Consider the following 20,215-nt stretch of genomic DNA (forward strand, 5'->3'; position numbering starts at 1 on the left):
TTGACACATCGTCACCGATGAAACCCGCTACTTCTATGTCATGAACGCTCTCGATCAAGACACAGCTGCAAGGGTCGTAGACTTCCTACAGCAGCTTCTGGAACAAGGCAAATATGCAGACCTCAAAGAGCTGTTAACCCACACATTCGGGCTCTCCTGGCACAAGTCCGCCACCTGATTGCTGCATATGGATGGATTGGGGGACAGGGCCCCGTCCACCCTAATGAGCGAGATGCTTGTTTTGACCGAGGGCCACAAGCCTTGTCTGCTCTTTGAGTAGATTTTCCTGGAGCAGGTGGAGCAGCTTGCTCATGGACGAGGACTTCAGTGGCCCTCAAACAGGTTGCTGCCTGGGTGGACATGCTCAGGGTGGAGAATGAAGGACATCAGTGCCATCATAGACCACATCAGCAAGCCCCATGAACAGCCACTTGTGAGACCAAGACCAGAGGAGAGGCAAGTGAATACCCCAAGACAATTCCTCTACTATCATCAGAGATGGGATGCAGAGGCCCGTCGATACCACCCACCCTATGGGTTTCTGGGAAATATCCTGGGCCAACCATCATTGATGGCTGCAGTGGTTTGCCTATGTGATAGCCTCCTCTATGTTTGGGACTCCTTATTGGGCAGGCGTTTCCTGGTCTACATTGGTGTCGAGATAAGTGTCCTCAACACCTGCAATGGCAAGCAGAGCCCAGCACTGAGGGCAGCCAACAGCTCCTCCATCCGGACCTTTGGTACCCACATCATCCCCCTTCAGTTCGGCAACAGCCGCTTTACATGGACCTTTACCCCCGCGGCAGTGGCGCAACTGCTCCTGGGAGCTGACTTCCTTCATGCTCACTGTCTGCTTGTTGACCTCAAGGGACGACACTTGGTGCATGCCAGAACTTTTCAGACTCTACCTCTGGGGGAAGCCAAGAAACCCACCCCCCATCTTGACTCTATAACACTTTCAGACAACAAATTCGCCCACATCCTGGTGGAGTTCCCCTCCGTAGTGGCGCCACAGTTCTCAGTGTCCAAGCCAAAGCACAGGGTAAGGCACCACATTTCTGATGGAGGGTTCCCTGATCCACACCAGGGCACATCGACTCCTTCCTGAAAAGCTCAGCCTAATGAAGGAGGAGTTTAAGAAAATGGAGGAGCAAGGGATTGTGTGGCACTCCCAGTCTCTGGTCCTCAACCCTCCACATGATGACAAAAATAGCGGGGGTGGGGGGGTTGGTGGAGGCCATATGGCAACTACTGCCAACTCAACGATGCCCGACAGATATCCTGTGCCCCATATTCAAGACTTCCCCACCAACCTGCATGGGACACAGGTCTTTTTCAAGGTGAACCTCATCCGGAGCACCACCAAATCCCAGTTCACCCCCAAGAATGCGATAATAACCTCCTTTGGCTTATTTGAATTCCTCCGCGTGCCCTTCAGTCTGAAAAACATGGCACAAACTTTCCAGGGGCTGATGGATGCAGTGGGGCGGGACTTCCCATTTGCGTTCATCTATTTGGAAAATATCCTCATCGCCAGCTGCAGCTGCAAAGACCATGCTGCCCACCTGAGACAATTGTGCATCTTGTTGAGTGAGTTTGGGCTGACAATTAACCCCGCGATCTACCAATTTGGTCTGGACACTATTGACTTCTTGGGACACAGAATAAACAGACACGGGGCAACAGGAATTTGCCGGTCTGATAAACTTTTACCAGAAATTCATACTGGCAGCTGCCCACATCATGTGCTCCTCTTCGCACTGATGGTGGGCAAGTCAAAGGACATTACCTGGGATGATGAGTCTTTGAGGGCGTTCAGAACACCAAAGATGTGCTGGCCAACGCCACCCTCCTGATACATCTCAGACTGGAGACACCAACCGCTGTGAAAGTTGATGCCATAGGAAATGTGCTGGAACAGCTCCTTGAAGGCCAGTAGCAACTTTTTTCAGCAAGTACCTCCACCCCTCCAGAGCTCAAATACAGCATTCCATTGAAATCCTAGTTCCATTGGAAATAGGAATTTTGAAATTATTTAAGAAAAGCCAGGATCACATGCATCAGTAGTGCAGTATACAACCATATAGCTTTTCTGATGTAACTATTAAAATGAGTTCTCTAAAATCTTAATCTGCGATAATGAATTTCAGTTATCAAAATAAATCCATCCTTTATCCACTTCAATGAAATAAACAGTGAGTAATTAATTCAATCCATTAATATTAAAAAGATACTTTTTCAATTTTTGTCTTCAGGATGTAAACTTTGCTGACGAGGCTAGTACTTCAGATCCATCTCTAATTGTTCCTGAACTGAGGAGATGGTTAAGATTCGATTACATTAATAAGACAGACTGGGTAAGGATGGCCAAATTATTTCCCTAAAGGATATTAGGGATCCAGCAGGAGCTCGACAAGGATCCAGTGGTTTCACTGTTGATATTAATGAGACTAGCCTTATTTTAAAATTGATTTAATAATGTGAATCTAAATTTCCTTTCTGACAAAGTGGGTTTCAAATTCATGTCTCAGGATCAATAATTTCTGGACGCTTTTCCAACAACCATATGTGTCAAGATAGCGTTCTCATGCTGTCAGCTTCCATCCCACCCCCCAGCCTCTGTATTCACTGGATCATCCTTTCACAATTTCTCCGACCTCCAAAGAGATATTTTCCACTCATTCCCCTTGAACATTCTATATGAACCTTTCCCTTCATGCCACTTTCCCATGCCACAGAAGATTGTGTAGCACCAGTCCTTTTACCCCCCTCTCTTTCCCACCATTCAGGGGCTTGATTCTTTGAATAAATGATTACTTTCACTTCTTCCAATGACATGTACTGATGTTCACAATGTAGTTACCTCTAACAACAGAGAATTGAAAAGCAGATTGGGTTACTGTTTTGCAGGGCACCTGCACACAGGGGTTCTTGTTGTCCAGCACTCGACTTTTCCATTCCATACCCACTCCCACTCTGACCTATGATTGTGGCTTCCTGCTCTGTTATATCAAGGAAATAAGATTGAGGAATTATAACCTCATCTTCCATCTCAGCACGTTGTAGCCTTCTTGACAATTTTAAATTCAACATCCTCAGATAACCCATTTTCTTCATTTGTGTCAAAACTGGCTTGTTCCAATGGATTGAGTGAAACATGATAGGCTGAAAATGCTGTGATTGTAGTAAACATGACTTAAAAATGACATCTCTTTTCCCAGTTCTGAAGTAGCACCTTCAGCCTAAAACATTAACTTTTGGTTTTTTTTTAAACAAAATTCTGAGAAAACAAATTTTATTCTGGATGTCAAATTTTCAAACAACAATCCATAAATTCTGCAAGGATGAACTTCCATAGCCTGAATGGCTATAATGTGGAAGCACCTTTAGTAGTCCAAATGAAAAACTGATTTTGTGTTTCACATTCATTAGCGGTCAGCAGAGATGAAAATAAGCCTGTATATGCTGATACCGTGTAATTATAAGGAAGAAAAATGCTATTTTTAAGCTTGGTGGTGCTAAAAATGGATGCTGGTCTTAACAAACTAAAAGAGTTTTCAGCTTCATATGGAATAAAAACACATATTACACAACCCACAAATTGGAGGAACAACACACAGTACTCCGAAAGGGCACTCTCCAACCAGATGGCATTGACATAGACTTTTCCAGTTTCCATTAAGTCACAAAATGCTTACTTATTCAGATTAAAGTCCATCCACCACTTTTCAGCCCAACTCTGCATCCTGTCCATATTCTGTTGTAACTGTAGTAGACCAGTTCCTCTGCACCCGTAACAGCCACTGTAGTCACGGTAGCAGTCTACGCATGCACAAGCTCCGGATTGGTGGCTAGAGTTCAATGGAGACCAGGCATGGTACAGCCACCATGTACAGAGCACCTACTTACCTGCAAAAAGTTATTGTTATACCTCTCCTCTCGAGTAGTGTCATTACTGCCACATTGACAAACATGGTGTCAGAAGTGGGAAGGTGAGTGTCCCAAGCTCAAGGCTTCCTGGTCAACTTGCAAGTGAGGAACCAGCCACCACGTTGCAGCAGTCACCATGGATTCAGACGACTCAACCCACTCATCTTCAAGGGTAGCATTGCTAAGAACTGGCGTATTTTCGAACAAGTGTATGATATATTTATCGTAGTGGTGTATAGTGACAAGCCTGCCTGCACTAATGTGTACATTTTATTAAATTTGGTGAGACCGGAAGCTATAGTGAGGGAGAAATAATTTGTTTATGCAAATGAAGTGTGTAAAGGGGAGCTGATTCTCAGCCGGCAGAATCAAAAGCGCATGAAAAAGAAATTTAGAGGGGGGGAGTCACGTGATGGAGAAGTGGCCAGTAGCAGAATACCAGCCCTCTCCAGAAAAGAAGGAAAAAAGTAAAGAAAAAGCAAAGCCACAGACACACAAACCACAACAAATAAAAAATAAAGGTGTGGAGGAAATGACACCAAACAAAGAAAAGCCAAAAACAATGGGAAGAAAAGAAGAAGGAAAGACGCCAGAAGAGAAAGGTGAAGGCCTTACCGGTACAAAGAAGCAGGGACCTGCCGTGGAAAGAGGAGCCCACTCCCTGAGGTCAGTGGAAACCCCGAAGGGTCGTGACCCACCGATCGCAGGACTGCAAGGATGGCTCACGGAGCCAAACAGAAGTGCGCAACTGCACATGCACGATGCGAACGACAAAGACAACACCGACGGGAGTTGTCTTAACCTGCACAGCTTGAACGGCTGAGAAAGACCCGACAGCAGGGCTCCCAGCGGGAAGATATAGAAAATAACGGGAACGGGAGGGAGGAGAATGAAAAAAGGAAATCAGAGACACAGCAGATGACCAGCCCAGAGGAAGAGGACCAACATCAAGATACCATGAAAAAAAAACCCAGCAAATTGAGATAAACAGCCGAACAAGAAAGTCAGAAGAGACACAGATACAAGGAAGAGAGGTAGAGGACACAGGTCTTGGAGTGGACACAGGAGAAGAGGAGAGAGAACATCAAGCTCTGCACAGAGAAATAGAAGACAAAGGGAATGGATTGTACATAGATAGAAAATTTTTTGAAGAATATATGGAAGCAGTAAAAGAATGGCAGACACGAGAATTTAATAAAATAAAAAGAAGAATAAAAGGTACAGAAGAAAAAGTGAGTAGATTAGAGATGGTCATGATAGAAATAAGGAAAAGAGTAGACAAGGTGGAAGAACGAGAAACAGCCATAGAAATGGAAGTGGATGACTTAAAAAAAGAAATTGGAAGAATCTGATAAAAAAAAGTTAAAGAAACACAGGAGTTGTTAGCTCAGAAGATGGATATAATGGAAAACTATAATAGGAGAAACAATATAAAGATAGTGGGCCTTAAGGAAGATGAAGAAGGCAAAGATATGAAAGAATTTATAAAAGAATGGATCCCCAGGGTCCTAGGAATGTCAGAAATACAGGAAGGAATGGAAATAGAAAGGGCACACAGAACATTAGCCCCAAAACCACAGCCACAACAAAAACCAAAATCCATTCTAGTAAAATTCCTGAGATATACAACAAGAGAAAATATATTGGAGAAGGCAATGAAAAAAATGAGAGAAGACAAAAAGGTTAAAAAAAAATTTCTACCCAGGCATAAGTTTTGAGCTCCTGAAGAAGAGGAAGGAGTTTAACGCAGCAAAATCGATCCTATAGAAGAAAGACTATAAATTTATGTTAAGATATCCAGCGGTGCTTAAAATAGTTATCCTGGGGCAGCAAAGCAGACTGTTCTCGGATCTGGAGAAAGCACGAGAATTTGCAGAACGCCTGCAAAACAAACAGAAATATGAAGAGATGTAACAAGAACAAGAATGACGACAAACTTCATATAAAGAAGAAAAATAATGTATAAGTAAGAACTAAGAAGGGGAAGAAAGGAAGTAAGGGGAGAAATTAAGAGGATGAGCTTTGTTATATGTGAAGATAAAAGTCTTTTCTGGAGGGGGCTGGGTGGGAGAGAATAACAGTCACTGCGAAATCAGTTGACACTTGTGAGCGGGTTCGCAATCCAAATGGAGAGGGGAGTTGTGGTTGCCCGGCAAGGGACAAGGGGCAACTCAGAGAGGGGGCGGGGGGAACATTTGGGGCTAAGGGAATTTTAGATGTGCGAATAGTGGAAATATTTTATGTTTTAGAAGTGTTGTCCTACAGTGTGTTCAAAAAAAGAAAACAGAAATGGATAAGGAGGAAAGGTGGTGATGAGGAAGCGGAAATGAGAGGTAAACAAAGTATGAAATGACCATGTTGAACTATATGACTATAAATATTAACAAAATACATAACCAAATCAAAAGGAAGAGGCTGTTAAATTTACTGAAGAAAGAAAAAATTGATACAGCATTCGTGCAGGAAATACATCTAATGGAAGTGGAACACAAGAAATTAAGGAGAGACTGGGTAGGGCTCGTAACGGCAGCATCATATAATTCAAAAGCCAGAGGTGTAGCTATATTAATCAATAAAAATGTACCAATCAAAATAGAGGAGGAAATAATAGATCCAGCAGGGAGGTATGTAATGATAAAGTGTCAGATATATTCAGAATTTTGGAATTTGCTCAAGGTATATGCACCTAATAAAGAGGATCAAAAATTTATGCAAGATATCTTTTTGAAGATTGTAGATACGCAGGGGAATATACTGATAGGAGGGGACTTTAACCTTAATTTGGACTCAAAGATGGATAAAACTGGAAAAAAGACTAGCAGAAAGAACAAAGTAACCAAATTTATGGTTAAATCGATGCAGGAAATGCAACTTTTGGATATATGGAGGAAACAACACCCAAAGGAAAAGGAATACTCATATTATTCGGGTAGACATAAAACATACTCAAAGATAGACCTGTTCCTGTTGTCAGCCCACATCCAAGGGAGAATTAGGAAAACGGAATATAAAGCTAGATTGTTATCGGATCACTCACCCCTGTTATTAGCAATAGAGCTGGAGGACATCCCACCGAGAACTTACAGATGGAGATTAAACTCCATGCTACTTAAAAGACAGGATTTTAGAGAATTCATTGAGCGACAAATTAAAATGTACTTTGAAATAAATACGGAATCAGTGAAAGATAAATTTATACTATGGGATGCAATGAAAGCATTCATCAGAGGGCAGATAATAAGTTACGTAACTAAGATGAAGAAGGACTACAATCGGGAAATAGAACAGCTGGAAAGGGAAATAGCAAGTACAGAAATAGAATTAGCAATAAGGGAAGATACAACAAAAAGAAGAGAATTGGCGGACAAAAAGTAAAATATGAAACACTACAAACATACAAGGTAGAGAAGAACATAGTGAAGACAAAACAGAAGTATTATGAGCTAGAAGAAAAAACGCATAAAATACTAGCTTGGCTGCTTAAGACAGAACAAACTAAAAGAACGGTATTGGCATCAAGGAAAAAGGACAAACAAATTACATATAACCCAACAGAGATCAATGAAAACTTCAAGGAATTCTACGAGCAACTATATCGAACTGAGAACGAAGGGAAAGAAGACAAAATAGATGAGTTTCTAGCTAAAATTGAACTACCGAAATTGCAAGAAGAGGAGCAAAATAAATTAATAGAATCATTTGAAATAGAGGAAATACAGGATATATTAAAAAAACTACCGAACAATAAAACGCCGTAAGAGGATGGACTCCCAATAGAATTCCATAAAACATTTAAAGACTTATTAATTCCTACTCTCCTGGAAGTAATGAACCAGATTGAAGAAACACAAAACATCCCAGATTCATGCAAAACAGGAATAATTACAGTAATACCAAAGACGGGGAAAGATCCACTAACACTAGCATCGTATAGACCAATATCTCTACTTAACACAGATTATAAGATAATAGCTAAACTATTAGCAAACAGATTGGCCGACTGTGTACCAAAAATAGTAAAACTAGATCAAACTGGATTTACTAGGAAAAGACGAACAATGGACAATATCTGTAAGTTTATTAACTTAATTCATGCAGTACAAGGAAACAAGACGCCAACAGTGGCGGTTGCCTTAGATGCAGAGTAGAATGGAATTATTTATTGAAAGTACTACAGAGGTTCAACCTACCAGAGAAATATATTAATTGGATTAAAGCATTATATAAGGGACCATTGGCGAAGGAGACAGTAAATGGATATATATCGAATTAATTTAAATTAAGCAGGTCATCTAGGCAGGGATGTCCACTATCTCCCTCACTGTTCGCGTTAGCTATAGAACCATTGGCAGAACTGATAAGAACAGAAAATAAAATGAGGGATAATAATAAAAGAGAAGGAATATAAAATCAGTCTATTTGCTGATGACATCATAGTATACTTAACAGAACCAGAAATATCAATGAAAGAATTACATACGAAATTGAAGGAATATGGAGAAGTATCGGGGTACAAGATCAACGCAAATAAAAGTGAAGCAATGCCAATGAATAATGCGGATTTCACCAAGTTTAAGAAAGAATCACCATTTAGATGGCAAAAATAAGCAATTCGATACCTAGGTATACAACTAGATAATAATCTAGGCTATCTATACAAACTAAATTATCAGCCATTAATGAAGAAATTACAAGACGACTTAGAACATTGGAAAGACTTACCACTAACACTGATAGGAAGGGTAAATTGCATTAAAATGAATATCTTCAAGGATACAATACCCGTTTCAATCGTTAACAATTCCCTTAACAGAGAAATTCTTCAAGGAGCTAAAGAAAATAAGAAGGAAATTCTTATGGAAAGGGGGGAAACAGAGGATAGCACTGGATAAATTAACAGAATGGTACAAACAAGGAGGCTTACAGCTACCAAACTTTAAGAATTATTATAGAGCAACACAATTAAGATACCTATCAGATTTTTATTAAACAAGGGAAAAACCAGATTGGACCAGATTAGAGCTAGATAAAATAGGGGAGAAGGTACCTGAACATATACTACATAAGTGGGATGAAAAGCTGGTGCTACATAGGAATTCATCAGTACTGCACCATCTGCTCAACATTTGGAAGAAGATTCACGTAGAAAGGAATAAAACAAATTATCAACTACCAAAATTAATATTGACACAAAATCAACTAATCCCTTTCACAATAGATAACCTTCCTTTAGAGAATGGGAGAGAAAAGGGATCAAAAGAATAGAAAATTGTTTTTCGGGAAATAAATTATTATCTACTCACGGTACAACTGAAAACCTACTTGAAGGACAAATTGGGAAACAGACTGAGGTTACCAGAAGGAAGCAATTTTGAATATGTGATTACAGACACAATGATTATTAAAAGATTTATAACAAACACGTACATCACACTGTAAGAGAAAGAGAATGAGGAAACAAGCTGTAAACCCAAACAAAAATGGGAACAAGATCTAAACATAAAGATAAAGAATGAAACATGGGAAAAGTTATGCTCCGGAACTATGTGAAATACAATAAACACGAGGTTACGCATGATACAATATAATTGGTTACACAGGCTATACACCATGCCCCAAAAGTTAAATAAATGGGACCCAACAGTATTAGACAAATGTTTTCGTTGTAAGAAGGAAACGGGAATAACAGTACATGCAATTTGGAAAAGTTTTGGGAAGATCTAAACCAGGTATTAAATAAAATCACAAAAAGCAACATACCAAAAAATCCAGAGATCTTTCTTCTAAGTAATACAAGAAGAACTTGGACTCGATTTGGATGGAGCACAAAAAAGATTTATTATGATAGCCTTAGCTGTAGTAAAAATATGTATTATGTCAACCTGGAAATTAGAAGATAGCCTGAGAATACAGCAATGGTACATAGAAATGAATAAATGTATTCCATTGGAAAAAATAAGATATAATTTAAGAAATAACATCACAGTATTCAAACAAATTTGGGAACCGTACATGGAACACAACAGAGAAGTCCTACCGCGGACCTCCACCGCCTAAAATGACAGGAGAAGACGTCAAAACGAACTGACCCAGCATGTAAAAGTAGAAAATACAAATTTCTTGTTTATTTTCATTGTGTGATGACATTGTTTAATGGGTTTAATGTTTCATATAGGTTGAACATTGAGTGGGTAGGGAGGGGGGGTTGAAGGAGGGAGGGAAGGGAGGGGGGGAAAAGGGGAGAAAATGACACTATATTCAAGAGGGAAATGTTTGTGTGCATTTTGGTTAGTATAGTTCATAGTGTGAAAAATAAAAAATTTAAAAAAAAAGAAATTTAGAGAAATGTGCAATGCACAGATGAATATCATGATGGAAAGGCACAAATTTAATACAAGAGATCAAAAGCCTGGTGAATCTATCAATTCATATCTAAGCAATTTAAAGGTAGGAGCAAAGACTTGCAACTTTGGAATGCTCTGTGAGGAACTATTCTGAGACAGTTTGGTCTGTGGCCTTTATAATGACAGCATGAGGAAGTTGCTTCTGCATGACAATGGCTTTATGCTAGCGAAGGCCACCTCTACCTGTCTGATTTATGAAATGACTGAGGAGAACAGCAAAAAGTTAGCCTCTCCACAGCAGCTTACCACGAGCATTGATGCAGTACAGGCAGGATCTGCAAAGAAACAATGGCTGGAGACCAGGAGGAAGAACCAGCCAGACCAAACCATATCATCGTCCTTTACAGAGTGCAACAACTGCAGAGGTGACCATGCAATGAGAAAGGAAATGTGCCAAGTTTTCAGACACCAGTGTCAAGCCTGCAGAAAGTGAAGTCATTTTAGAGCCGAGCAAATTGGTGTCCTCTATGATAGCTGCCAACAAGGAGGACGGGCAAGAAATCCAGATATGCATTAACCCACAGAACCTCAACACAGCCCTGAAGAGACCACACCATCCAATGTGCACCGTGGAAGAGGGTGCTGTACAAATGACTGGTGCAACCATATTCTCAGTCTTAGATGCCAAAAACTCCTTTTGGCAGATCACACTCGACCATAAATCATCATTACTGACCACAATCAGCACTCGTTTCAGTCGGTACAGATTTGTGCCATGCCATTTGTAATTAATTTGGCCCGTGAAGTGTTCCAGAGATCCATGGAACAGATTTTTGCTGGGTACCCCTGTGCCATCATAGTTCATGACATACCCGTGGGCGGCAAGAAAGTAGAGGAACATGATGCCAATTTAAAGAAAGTGTTCAACCAAGCCAGAAAGGTGAACCTGAGGCTCAACCCCCTCAAGTTCCGGGCTATGTTGGCCACATTTTTACCAGGAAGTCCTGAAAGCAGATGCATCAAAAACGAAGGCAATCAGCAAGATGCCAGGGGGTGTTGCAGCCCTACAGAAGTTTCTCAGTATAGTTAACTACCTGGGTAAGTTCATCCCAAACTCAAGTGAACTCATGGCTCCATTGAGACAGCTTAGGCATAAGGATGTGGAGTGGAATTGGCATGTGCAGCAACAAAATGCTTTCGACACTTTAAAGAAGCACATGTCATGCCCACCAGTTTTGTTGTATTACATCATCTGAAAGCCTGAAATTCTGACCTGTGACACCTTGCAGTATGGGCTCAGTGCAGTACTCTTGCAAAATGGAAAGCCAGTGACTTATGCTTTGAGGTCACTCACCGATACAGAGACCAGGTACACACAAACTGAAAAAGAATTGTTAGCAGTGATTTTTGCTTGTTCCAAGTTTAATGACTATGGTAAGCCAGTGACCAGAGAGACCAATCACCAACCTCTAGTCACAATACTGAAAAAGTCCATACATGCAGCACCAGAGAGGTTACAGAGGATGATGCTCAGGCTTCAGAAATACCATATCACCCTGGTATACAAGTGTGAAAAATAAATGCACCTAGTCAACATGCTGTCTCGTGCCCCCAGAGACTCCACTGTCCAACAAGGAGGAGGACAATTTTGTCGTAATTACAAGTCACTCGTCTCACCTGGAGGAGCTATGGAGACACATGGCAGAGGATGCTACTTTAAAGACCCTTGGCACTTTCATCAAGGATGGTTGGCTGAACAAGCAGTGCAGTCTGCCACCTACAGTGCACCCCTACATCCTGTTCCGTGACAAGCCGCTTTTAGAGGAAGGGATCGAAATGAAAGGCCAGAGAGGTGGGATTCCCAACTCATTGTAGAAAAGATATGTCATCATCCTGCACAGAGGACATTCAGGTGCAGAGGCAAGAAAATGGAGGGCAAAGGACATAGTTTTTTAAATGTTCAGAACATTGACCAAGAGTGCAAGCTTGCTCGGTGTGCAACAGCACTAAGCCACACCAGCAGAAAGAACCATTACAGCTTCACCCAGTTCCAGACTTAGCTTGGTTAACTGTGGCAACTGACATTTTCGAGTGATGATGTCAGCAATACCTAGTGTTGGTTGATTCGTATTCGGGGTGGTACGAAATAGACCTGTTACTTGATGCTACTTCCACAACAGTCATCACCAAGTTGAAAAGGCATTTCTCAGTGCATGGAGCTCCATACACCCTGCTATCAGATAACAGCAGACAGTTTACAAGCCAAAGGTTTAAGGACTTTGCAGCAGAGTGGAACTTCACTCACATCACCAACAGCCCTGAATATTCACAGTCCAATGGGGTGGCTGAGAGAGCTGTAAGAAGTGCAAAATGGCTCTTGGAAAACTCCTACAGAGAGAAAATGGACATATTCCTCAATCAGATTAACCTGAGGAACATCCCTTGTGACGCCACTCTTGGGTCTCTGGCGCAGAGATTCAGTCGAGACAGACGCGCATGACCTTACCTGTGGCAAGGAAGCTTCTAGAGCCCCAAATGAGAAATCCATAGGAGATCAAGGCCCAGCTGTTGAGCAAAAGACTGTCACAGAAGGAGTGCTATGACAAGGCAGGCCAAGGCTTTGACAGAGGGACAAGTCATCAGGATGCAAACTCTGCAGGGCTATGACCAGGCTTGCATGGTAGAAGAAACCTGCCAGGAGCCAAGGTTATACCTGGTCCAATCAGAAGGGAAAGTGTACAGGAGAAACCGATGACACATCCTTCCTGTAAGGGACCTAGTCCTAATTCAACACGATCCTGATGAGACTGTGTACCAGAACACAGGACTTGAGCCTAAAGACAGTGGTACTCCCGCAGTAGCCACACCAAAGATAAAGGATAGTGTACGTTCTCAGGTTGAGATACCACAGGCCTCTACCTCCACAGAGGACTATTAAAGGATGTGCTTCAGGTGTATCTGTAAACCAAACCCCAAGTACAAAGATTGAGCCATGTTTGTTGTATTCAATGTGTAATGTTAACTTGAGAACTGTTATGTTGGGAGTTACTACAGAAAGGGGACGTTGACCAGTTCAATTGCATTGCAGCCACCATATGCATGGTAGAGGTCTGCACATGCCCAAGCTCCGGATTGGTGGACTGGAGTTCAACGGAGTCCAGGTGCAGTACGGCCACCATGTACAGAGCTCCCACTTAAAGTAGTAAATACTTATTGTTATAACCTCTCCTCTCAAGTCATGCCGTTACTACCTCATCGATAACCAATGACAACTTTCTACACTATCAAAAACATCTCCAACCTTCATGTCATCTGTAAACTAATTGACCCATCCTTCCATTTCTCCATCCAGGTCATTAAAAAAAAAAAATCACAAAGAGCAGAGATTCCAGAAATGATCCCTGCAGAACTCTGCTAGTCACCAACCTTCAGACAGAATATGTTCCATCTACTACTTCACTCATATTACGGGCAAGCCAATTCTGAATCTACAGAACCAAAGTTCCAAGGATTCCATGCCTTATGACTTTCAATTGGGGAACCTTGTCAACTGTTGTACCAAACTCCATTTACACCACATCTACTCCTTTCCTTCATCAACTTCTTTTTACGCTTCCTCAAAAAAACTCAGTTTGGTTCCTGCCCCTCACAAAGCCATGCTAATTATCAGTGAGAAGTTTACATTTAGATATGTAGCAAGGTAACAGGCCCTCCCAGCACACAAGCACATGCCACACATATACCTCAATTAACCTACAACCCCCTGTACATTTATAGAGGTGGGAGGAAACTGGAGCACCTGGAGAAAACCCATGCAGACATGGGGAGAACTTATAAACTCCTTACAGACAGTCAGCACTGGATTTGAACCTCGGTCTCTGGCTCTGTACTAGTTTAACTGCTACACTAACCATTGTGCTTCTCCAAATGCTCATCAACTCTCTCCCTAAGAATCCTTTCCAACAGTTTCCCCATCACTGACACAAGATTCACTGGTGTATTATTCCCAGGATTCCCCCTAGTACCTTTAATAAACAAGGGGACTACATTTACCATTCTCCAGTCCTTACTGGCTGCCTATTGGCCAGTTTTTAGGCATTTGGGGGTGGTGGTGGGTGGGGTTTTTCGAGTAGTTTTTTTCATCTGGGCTGACCTGAAACTACAAATTTGTCTGCATTGTCATAACCTCCGGTTCTCCTTTAAATTTTAATCTTCTCCTCAAACAGAAGAATACCTTTAAAATATTTCATAGATTAAATGTTCAGATTATTTTTGCCCATGAGACCCAGGTTAGGAAGGAAGATAATCACCATTTCTTTTGGTTTTGGAAAGGACAATTCCATTCTAATTCACAGGCGAAGGTGAAAGGAGTTTCTATTTTTAGAGATCCTTCGATTTCATTTATTCACTTTAAAATAATCTCAGATCCAAATGGCAGATTCCTGATAATTATTGGCTCACACTGGTTAATGTTTACACGCCGAATGTTCCAAGCATCTATTGCGTCTCTTCCTAACTTCCTAACGAATAAACGTTGATTATGGAAGGAAACTTCAATTGCTGTTTAAACCCTTCTACGGACAGGTCTGTGACCAATCAGGCACTTCCAAACAAATCCACTAATTTCATTAATTCTTTTTTAGTCGATTCTGGAATTTTAGAAGTTTGGAGGTTTCTATATCCCAATGATAAAGAGTTCTCATTCTTTTCTCATATTTATCACAAATATTCTAGAATATTTTATATTACTTTTTTTATCGACACTTGATTAGTTCCATCGGTTTATGATTGGAAGTAATGATGCAATTGCTGTTTCTGATCATGTGCCCCTGAAACTTTCATTTAAATTAGCCGATGTAACTTCCAGAGCCAAGTTTTGGCAGTTCAATTCTACTCTGCTTCAGGATTTAAACTTTATTTACTTCATTGAAGAACAGATTGCCTTTTTTTTTTCCACAACTAATTCCATGAAGAAATTTCCAGCAGGACTCCATGGGATACCGTTAAATTTTATATCCATGGGCAAATTATTTCATATTCTGCTGGATTGGAAAAAAAAGAACTATTAATGAAATACGTACATTGGTTGATAAGATTCAAGAAATTGATAAAAATTATTCTTTTGCTCCTAATTTGGAGCGTTATAAAGAGAGTGTTGAACTTCAAATGCAACACAATTTGTTGCTAACATACCCGATTAAAAGTCAATTACTTAAAACTAAGAGTCAGTTTTACATACATGCTGAGAAATCTGGTAAACTTCTGGCTTAATCAATTGAAAGCTGCTTCGGCTAAATGTCAGATTATTCAAGTTCATAAACAAGATGGTAGTTTGACGGTTGGTCATGACAAAATTAATAAATTTTTTTTCAAGAATTTTCTGCCTCTTTGCACCTATCAGAATTTTCTGATGATTCCACTATAATGCTTGAATTTTAAAGGAAAATGAAAATTCCAAAATTGCCATTCAATGAAAGCACAGAATTAGATGCCCCCATCATGGAGGAAAAAATATAGAAAGCAATCTTTTTTCTGAACTCTGATAAAGCACAGAGTCTGGATGGGTATACAGTAGACATTTTTCAAATCTTTTTTCGATCTATTTGCTTCTTGGTTATGTAAAATCTTTAAGGATGCCCTGTTTGTAGGTAAATTACCACAATCTTTTTATGAAGCATGGATCTCTTTAATCCCTAAAAATAAATAAAGACCCCAGTGAATGTGCTTCATATAGACCTATTTTTTTTTATTGAATGTGGACTCTAAAAATCTTTCTAAAATATTGGCTATTAGATCAGAAAATGTCCTTCCACAAATCATTGCTAAAGATCAAACAGGATTCATCAAGAATTGTTATTTGCATTTCACTATTAGGAGATTTTAAAATACTGTATATTCTCCTTCATCTAAAACTCCACAATGTGTTATCTCGCTTGATGATGAGAAGGCATTCGACAGAATTGAGTATTTATTTAATATGCTTGAAAATTAAACTTTACTCCAAAATTAATCTCTTGGATTAAACTGATAAACCACTCACCTTTGGCTTTTGTGTTTTGCAAAAATCAGAGATGTCCCATTTTTTTTAGGGTCTTTTGAGGTTTTCCTTTGAGCCCTTTATTATTTGATATCACCCTGGAACCCCTGGCAATTGTTCTTTGAGATTCACCAAATATTTATTCATGGGGATGGGATACACAAGGTATCACAATATGCAAATAACTTGTTACTATATACTTCTAACCCTGAGAAACCTATCCCTGCAGTACTGTTATTACTTGTTCAGTTCAGTAGTTTTTCTGGTTATAAATTGAACCTCAATAAAAGTGAGCTTTTCCTATTAAATATGCATGTTCCAATCTATGAACAATTTCAATTTAGACAGGTTAACAATCATTTTACTTCTTTGGGTGCCAAAATCACTAAGAAGCATAAGGATTCAACCTTCATCACCAAGTTTTTTTTATATTATTGATTCTAGAATTTCTTCTTAAATATGGCAGAATAAGAACCCTAGTTTAAGTAAGAAATATTTACAGAAATTAAAAAAGGATGGTGGTATGGCATTGGCTAGTTTTAGATTTTACTATTGGGTAATTAATATTCGGTATATAATTTTCTGGACCCAAAATTTGGATGAAATTCAATGTCCACGAAGGGTGAGTCTTGAGTGTAGGTATGTGCAGGGGTTCTCATTGGCTCCTATTTTAGGGGCTTCATTCCCCTTTGCACTCACTAAATTGAATAAACAAATAACGAATCCAATTATAAAACATTCAATATGAATATGATTTCAATTTCGTAAATTTTCTGGATTGAACAAATTTATCTTGTCAAATATCTAATTTTTTCTTCCAATCATCTAGAATTGATCAAGCTTTTCTTTTATGGAATACTATGGGAATAGTATGTTTTTGCAATTTATTTATCGATAACTGTCTCATGAACATTTTTTTCAGATATCTACAGATTTGGAACTTTTTAAATGTTACTTCATCTACTTTTCCGATACCACATCAGACCGAAGTTACACATAAAATTTCATTTTTAAATCCTTTTCAGAAGAGCTTAATAGCAACAATTTATGATTTGATCCTGAAAATACGTCCATTGATTTCCGACAAAATTAAGAATGAATGGGAAAAAGAACTTCAGATGGCTTTATCTATGGAGACATGGGAGAAAATTCTCAAATTAGTTTACATTTTTTCAATGTGTACTCGACACTCTTTGATACATTTTAAGCTGGTTCACAGGGCCCATATGTCCAAGGACAAGCTAGCTTCTTTTTACTCCCACACAAATCCTATCTGTGACAGATCTAATTCTGGGGTGGATTCCCTGACACATACATTTTGATCCTGCCCTTCCTTGAAAAAATATTGGAAAGATATTTTTGTTATTATTTCAGCAGTTTTGCTCATTGACCTACAACCTCATCCTATCACTGAACTTTTTGGACAGTTTTGGACTTCGGCCACTTATCCGCTTCAGCTTGTCATGAGATTGCATTTGTTACTTTCATAGCCAGGAAATCCATTCTACTCAAATGGAAATACTTTAAACTACCTTCTACATTTCAATGGTTTTCCCAAACTATAGCATGTTTAAATTTAGAAAAAAACAGATGTAGTGCTATTGACCTTTCAATTAAATTTGAAGAAACATGGAGGTTATTTATTCAACATTTTCATATAGGAACATAGGAAGTAGGAACAGGAGTAGGCCAAAAATGGCCCATCGAGCCTGCTCCGCCATTCAATACGATCATGGCTGATCTAATTTATGACCTAATTTTCTGGAAATCCAAATATACAACATCAACCTGTTCCCCTCTACACACCGAACCCATTATATCCTCAAAGAATCCTAACAATGATTGATTTAAGTTGATCCTTTACCAATCCTTTTCAACTTTTTTTTTGAGAGTGCAGAGGAGCAGAATTAACCAGAAATTAGCCAGAATTAATTGTTTAACTGCTGAAACATGGTAGCAGAGCTTTTGTTTTGTTTCTTAGTTTGGAGATATTTTTGTAATAAAATTTGATTCCTTTTCATGTTTGGCCTTTAAGAGATTGGGAGACTCAGTTTACAAATGTTGCTCGATGTCTGTGTTTATATGTTAACCGATCTCTTTGTATCATTCTTATGTTTATCAATCTGAAACTTAATAAAAAGATTGATTGAAAAAAACCAAAGATCATTGTTCTTGCCCCTGCAATCTCTTCCCTCGCTTTCTATAGTAATCTGGGGTATATCTCATCCTGATCTGGGGATTTATCTATCTGAATGCTTTAAAGAAGATCCAGCACTTTATCCTTCTTATCCTCAACATTCTCTAGCCAATTAGCTTGTTCTATACCGACATAACATTGATCAAGGTCCCTCTCTGTGGTGATCAATGGAGAAAATTATTCATTTAGGAACTCTCCATCCTCTTCACTCTAGTCATCCTTTTGTTCTTCACATGTGCATAGAGTTTTCCTTAATCCTACTTGCCAAGGCTTTCTCATGCCCCTTCTAGCTCTTCGAAGTCCTTTCTTAAGTTCCTTCCTGGCTACCATATAGTTTTCATGAGCCCTTCCCGTTTTTTTGCTTTCAAAATCTTATGTGTGCTTCCTTCTGCCTCTTAACTAGTCGTCTCACCTCTTTTCTCAACCACAGTTCTCTTATCCTACCATATTTACCCTGTTTCAATGGGAAAAACCTATCCAGAACCTTATGCAGGTGGTCCCTAAACATCCTCCACATTACTTCTATGGATTTCTCCCCCACCCCACAACCCTTAATGAGAACATCTGTTCTCAATTTAATCTCCTCAGTACCTCCCTAGTCCCATTGTAATATGTCCTTCCCAGATTAGAAATCCTTCTTGGACACACCTGACGACATCTGCCCCTCTATCACTCTTGCAGTAAGGAGGTGCCAGTCAATATTTAGGAAGTTAGTCTCCCAGAACAATAATCCTGCTATTTCTGTACCATTCCAAAATCTTCCTATTTACCTCCTCCTCAGTGTCCTGAGGGCTATTTAGGGACGACTCTCAAATGAGTGATCACTCCCTTCCTGTTTCCAACTTCCACCCACACTGACTTAGTAAACAATCCCTCCACAATATCCTCCTTACTGTGCTTCTCTTTCTCAGAGGAGTTGAGAGGAATTATGGTGCTGAATGGAAATTCACACTATCCTCTCATCTCATGCTATGGGCACAATAAAAAATGGGGTTGCAAAAGTTAATTAACCAAGTCATAATCAAGTGGATGATAGCCTATGGAAAACATTAATGCGAAAATACTCACTTTGAAAATGAAAAAATGTCATGGTATTTGCAGCACTGTTAAAATTTTGTCCACCAATTTTTAGCTCATTACTTCAGCCTGTCTGCATTTCAGTTTATAATGCTTCCAAGTTTTTCTTTATTATTAAATTGAAAATTGTGCCCATTGCCAAATCAGTAATACTGCCCCTTGAAAAACTCCATGCTACGTTTTCCTCCTATCGAAGATTCCCTTTGACTGGTCTCTGTTTCATAATGTTCTATTTATGTTACTTCAGCTCCTTTTACTGCACAACCTCCAATCTCAATTGCAATAAGGCAATTAAAATATTTATTTACCTTAGTAATTGTATTTCCCCAATTGACCCTTTCTTCTACTTTATCATGAAACTATATTAGTTGCCTTCAACAAATCCATGCTGGCTTTCTCTAATCTGTGATCCCGATTACTTCTAGAACTTTTTTTTCATAATCAAAATTAATTTAACTGTAGTTAGAATTGGGTTTATCCTTGTTCAAAAAAGGGTGAAGCAGTGGAAAAAAATACTATTTACCAGATTCTGGGCACTATCCTTGTACCCACAGATGTTGGGAAGTTACAGTAAAGTCATCTAAAATTTCATAATTCTCTCAGTAACCCAAACATTGGAACTCTCTAAGA

General features: G+C 39.5%; 1 protein-coding gene and 1 long non-coding RNA gene across 5 annotated transcripts in view; one reads left to right on the forward strand and one right to left on the reverse strand.

Moving 5' to 3' along the window:
• Positions 1 to 18,397, forward strand: part of LOC138763832 (uncharacterized) — a 59,577-nt gene extending 41,180 nt beyond the window's left edge. For both annotated transcript variants that reach the window (XR_011357852.1, XR_011357853.1), the window contains 2 exons: positions 2,256 to 2,357; positions 17,234 to 18,397. This is a non-coding gene — a long non-coding RNA (uncharacterized lncRNA). The remainder of the gene's footprint in view (positions 1 to 2,255; positions 2,358 to 17,233) is intronic.
• The window catches only part of eps15 (epidermal growth factor receptor pathway substrate 15), a 152,541-nt gene that overhangs the window by 54,747 nt on the left and 77,579 nt on the right, over positions 1 to 20,215 (reverse strand). The gene's annotated exons all lie outside the window — the stretch shown is intronic.

The sequence above is a fragment of the Narcine bancroftii genome, chromosome 5 (assembly GCF_036971445.1).
Source record: "Narcine bancroftii isolate sNarBan1 chromosome 5, sNarBan1.hap1, whole genome shotgun sequence".
NCBI classification, from domain to species: Eukaryota; Metazoa; Chordata; class Chondrichthyes; order Torpediniformes; family Narcinidae; genus Narcine; species Narcine bancroftii.